We start from the raw sequence: 5831 nt of genomic DNA on the forward strand, positions 1-5831 counted from the left end.
ATCTTTTGTGAGTCTGTCTGTATTATTTTCTCCAGTCTGTGCTAACATTATTTCATGTGATGTTGTTTTAATCAACATATTCATCCATTCCATAAAACATTGGATTATTAAAGATTTTCCAATACCTGAGAACCAGTCTTAATTAACACTGACACAATACCAAAGCATAATATTTTAAATTATGTTTGGTTACATTGCGTTCACATGCTAATCAGAACTAGGAAACTGACATTTTCCACTTGTTAACTGCTTATAAACGTGCTGCGTACAACCAGTTAACAAGTCAGATATTTTCAAGTTTCCTAGTTCCGACGAGAACACGGCATAAACCCCTCTCTTTTCCAACCTGTCACTTACCACAGGGTTCCCCAAACTCGGTCCTGTGGCCTCCCCTGGTTGCACGTTTTGGTTTTTTCCCTAGCGCTATACAGCTGATTGAAATAATAAAAGCTTGATGATGAGTTGGTTATTTGAGTCAGCTGTGTAGTGCTAGGGCAAAACCCAAAACGTGCACCCAGGGGGGGCCCCAGGACCGAGTTTGGGAAACTTAACAGATAATGGGCTTGTTTGAGTGGTAAGGCTGAAGCAGATGAAAGTCATGGGGTTCAATTCCCTACTCAACAAATTGGATGCAGTCTATCACAGTGCAATCCATTTTGTCACCAAAGCCCCATATATTACCCACCATTGCGACCTGTACGCTCTCGTTCGCTGGCCCTCGCTTCATACTCGTCGCCAAACCCACTGGCTCCATGTCATCTAAAAGACCCTGCTAAGTCCCCCCTTATCTCAGCTCGCTGGTCACCATAGCATCACCCACCTGTAGCACGCGCTCCAGCAGGTATATCTCTCTGGTCACCCCCAAAACCAATTCTTTCTTTGGCCGCCTCTCCTTCCAGTTCTGTACTGCCAATGACTGGAACGAACTACAAACATCTCTGAAACTGGAAACACTTATCTCCCTCACTAGCTTTAAGCACCAGCTGTCAGAGCAGCTCACAGATCACAGCTCAAACAACTACCTCTTTCCCTACTGTATTTATTTTATTTTATTATTTATTTTGCTCCTTTGCACCCCATTATTTGTATTTTTACTTTGCACTTTCTTCCACTGCAAATCTACCATTCCAGTGTTTTACTTGCTATATTGTATTTACTTTGCCACCATGGCCTTTTTTTTGCCTTTACCTCCCTTATCTCACCTAATTTGCTCACATCGTATATAGACTTGTTTATACTGTATTATTGACTGTATGTTTGTTTTACTCCATGTGTAACTCTGTGTCGTTGTATGTGTCGAACTGCTTTGCTTTATCTTGGCCAGGTCGCAATTGTAAATGAGAACTTGTTCTGCATAGTTTCCTAGGAACGCGAAGCGAGGCGGCCATCTCTGTCGGCGCCGGAAGTTACTATTGTTCTCAACTTGCCTACCTGGTTAAATAAAGGAGATATAATAAATAAATTAATAAAAAGTAGAGGAGTGAAGTTGGGGGAGGTGCATCTGCTACAGCTGAAAGTCAGACACTGATGTGGTTTTCCAACAGCAATAAGGCTCAGTGTAACATGGCAGTGTTGCCATGGTTTGTAAAAGTTTTGCTTTACACACTCCAACCAACCCCCATATCTCATACTCATATATTAATATATGTGTGTATATTCTGTGTACTACATTGTACTATCAATTGGGATGAGAAAGCCTCAAATATCACATTTATTTGTGTAATGACCGATGCTGAGTCGAGAAGCAGGTACGGGGAGTCAACATTTAATTAGGTACAGACACGGAACAAGACAGGAACAGCGCCAGCCACCAGTATACAAAGACAGACGACAATCAATGCAGCAGCGGGGAACAGAGATGGGGAACTGACAAATATAGGGGAGGTAATAAACAGGTGATTGAGTCCAGGTGAGTCCAATAATACGCTTGCGCGTGACGGGGGAAGGCAGGTGTGAGTAATGATGGTTACAGGAGTGCGCAATGCTGGGAAGGCTGGTGCCCTTGAGTGCCAGAGAGGAAGAGCGGGAGCAGGTGTGACAGTACCCCCCCTTCTAGGGTCGCCACCTGGCATCCCACCTGGGTGAGCCTGACGGGCCGGCTGAGGCACGGGCGCTGGACAAGCCGGCTGGGCGTGAATTCCCGACGAATCGGCAGAGGCCTGAGAGCCTCTCGAAGTTGGCTGAGGCATAGGAGCCTGACAATCCGGCTGAGGCATGAAGGCCTGTCATTCCTGCTGAGGCGTGGGAGCCCGATGATCTGGCGGAGGCGTAGCAGGAGTGCGTAATGCTGAGGAGCCTGGTGCCCTCAAGCGCCAGAGGGGAAGAGCGGGAGCAGGAGTGACAATTTGTACATATCCACTGTATACTATGAATTGTGGAAAAGTTGCATCACAGATAGAACCAGTGGTGACCCGTCATTCAGGGCAGGTGGGGCAGAGCCTGTTTTGAGCCCCACCTGTTTTGCATGTTATTTAGACATTAATATGTGTCACATATCCGTTTGCAAACAATGCAATAAAATATATATCATTGAGTTAATAAAGCCTCATACAAGCATGGTCTCTTTTTTTATTTCTTGAGTAAGGAAGCTCCAACATGCAGGTGTTTCAGCCTAGCTCAGTTCTTTCTGTGGTGGTGGGGCAGCCAGGGGAAAATACAAAGAGTAGGAGTTGGTAATGTTCTCAAGTTGTGCCGTGATTGGCTCAGTGTTCTGTCACTCATGAGGACACTACTCACCGCAAAATCTACAGGAGAGCTCGAAAATTCAAGCCCCTTGGGTGCTGCCATAGAGATACATTAGAAGTGCCCATCCAAAAAGGCTCAAGGTCATTGGCCACAGATAAAATGACATCAAATCACGTTATATCTACCATAGCTTTGATTGGACTGATCATGTCAACATCATACTTCCACAATCTTAGCTAGCAAGCAAGACAAGTAGTCATCCTCATGACTCATGTTGACAATCTACAGGCAAATCCTTTTCAATCCTTGTCGTATGAAGATAAATGTTAGATAAAACGTATCGGTGCTCATCGGCCATTGGACATAAACATTACACAACAAGTTAGAAAACGCAAATTCAACAATGAGTGGTTTGGAAGGAATTAGTGGCTAACTGCAAGCATTGCCAAACAATCACTGGCCTGTAATTCCGTGGAGAGGGTGTGTGGTCACAGTCTGGGTTTAACGGTCTCTTTTCCAAGCTTAAAAGTATAAACATTCAACACCATGTGCCAGAAAAGCTTGCATGCATTGGCCATGCTGTCAATCTATCATGACTTCTGCCGAGTTCAAAACAACTGGAAACTCGGAACTGCTCTGAATGGGAAAATAAGTTTTGAACGGTCAACCAACTCGGAATTCCAAGTCGGAAACTCGGGCCTCTTTCTAGAGCTCCGACCTGAAGATCACTGACGTCGTGATTCAACTTATTTTTTTCCGAGTTCCCAGTTGTCTCGAAAGCACTATAAATCCAGAGAATGCCTGACTTTGATGACAAAATGTTCCCAAAAGGACTGCCTCGCCACCTTCCTGTTCAAGTGAGCATAGAACAACAAGGTGAGTCCAAAAATGTATTTTATGCTGCTGCATAAATTATGTAATATTTTAAAAATTGATTTCACCTTTATTTAACCAGGTAGGCTAGTTGAGAACAAGTTCTCATTTGCAACTGCGACCTGGCCAAGATAAAGCAAAGCAGTTCGACACATACAACAACACAGAGTTACACATGTAATAAACAAGCATACAATCAATAATAGAGTAGGAAAATCTATATACAGCATGTGCAAATGAGGTAGGACAAGAGAGGTAAAGGCAATAAATAGGCCATGATGGCAAAGTAATTACAACATAGCAATTAAACACTGGAATGGTAGGATGTGCAGAGGATGAATGTGCAAGTTGAGATACTGGTGTGCAAAGGACCAAGATAAATAAATAAATACAGTATGGGGATGAGGTAGATTGGATGGGCTGTTTACAGATGGGCTATGTACAGGTGCAGTGATCTGTGAGCCGCTCTGACAGCTGGTGCTTAATGCTAGTGAGGTAGGTAAGAGTCTCCAGCTTCAGAGAGTTTTGCAGTTCGTTCCAGTCATTGGCAGCAGAGAACTGGAAGGAGAGGCAGCCAAAGGAAGAATTGACTTTGGGGGTGACCAGTGAGATATACCTGCTGGAGCGCGTGCTACGGGTGGGTGCTGCTATGGTGACCAGTGAGCTGAGATAAGGAGGGGCTTTACCTAGCAGAGACTTGTAGATGACCTTGAGCCAGTGGGTTTGGTGACGAGTATGAAGCGAGGGCCAGCCAAAGAGAGCCTATAGGTCGCAGTGGTGGGTAGTACATGGGGCTTTGGTGACAAAACGGATGGCACTGTGATAGACTGCATCCAATTTGTTGAGTAGAGTGTTGGTGGCTATTTTGTAAATGACATCACCGAAGTCAAGAATCGGTAGGATGGTCAGTTTTACGAGGATATGTTTGGCAGCATGAGTGAAGAAGGCTTTGTTGCAAAATAGGAAGCCGATTCTAGATTTACTTTTGGATTGGAGATGTTTAATGTGAGTCTGGAAGGAGAGTTTACAGTCTAACCAGACACCTAGGTATTTGTAGATGTCCACATATTCTAAGTCAGAACCGTCCAGAGTAGTGATGCTGGATGGGCAGGCAGGTGTGGGCAGCGATCAGTTGAAGAGCATGCATTTAGTTTTACTTGCAGTAATATGCAATAATATGCCAGGGAGATGTGTATACTGTAGCTTAAAATGTATACTAAGTGTATGTTGTGTAGTAAGCTGTTAGTAGTCCCTTTCCCCCTCATAATTTAGCCAACTGTTCTGACTTGGTCATGCACATGTAGCCTATAGCCTGTTTTAGAGAAATGTAATCATTGAATATTGTAAAAGCTTTCATTGTCTGCTTATATGCACCCTTTATTTATCCTACGGTTCTGACTTGGTGTACAGGGAGAATACTATAAGAACGGCCCATGTTCTGAATTCTGTCGCTGTACATTTCAAAAGTGCTGAACCAATTGACTACGTCCGTCGCAGCTCGCTCATTAATGTCTTAATTGAAAATCTGTGCATAGTCCCCTTATGCCTTAGTTTGTGCATCTCAATTGTCAGTAGAAACCACATTTGTTTAAGCAAGTCAGCCATAGCAGCTATTTTTTTTAAAGGCAGTAAATGAGGCTGAATTAACTGTTTCGCTGCCAGACAATAGTCAGGTGTAGCAGTGGTAAGGATTCACTTCATGGTGCTGGGGCACCCTTTTTCACCATTATAGTGCAATTAATGTATTTTTTAGTGTTGTGTTGTGTAGTGGCTTTGTTGGCATGCATATAAAATGTTGTTGTTTTTTCCCCCCACTAACATTTAAAATCGTCACTGGATGAAACAATACGCCAAATATTTCACCGGATGTATAAGTGTGACGCATCCAATTGGCATTTCCACTCACTACCAAATATGGGGATGAGAGGAAGCCCAGTGACCGGCAGCGGGAGAAGATGGAGCGAGATGGATTTTTCCGACATTATGCACATTTTCACATCAATGAAACATTTGATCTCAACAAAGTTTTCTGTTCCCAAAACTAGAATCGGTTATGAACAGAGTGGACTTTGCTAAATTAAAAAAAGAATTGAATAAAAAAAAAAAATTCATGAGCATGGCCTTATTTCTATTACAGCATATTGGATGATTATAATTAATTTTCCATTCACCCAGTTCAATGTAAAAGCAATAGATTTAGGCTATTACATGATACTCTAATTTTCCCTATACCCATCATGAGTTTGCTACAACCTAGCCTATGAATGAAAGTT

The sequence above is a fragment of the Oncorhynchus mykiss genome, chromosome 11, assembly GCF_013265735.2.
Source record: "Oncorhynchus mykiss isolate Arlee chromosome 11, USDA_OmykA_1.1, whole genome shotgun sequence".
Classification (NCBI taxonomy): Eukaryota; Metazoa; Chordata; class Actinopteri; order Salmoniformes; family Salmonidae; genus Oncorhynchus; species Oncorhynchus mykiss.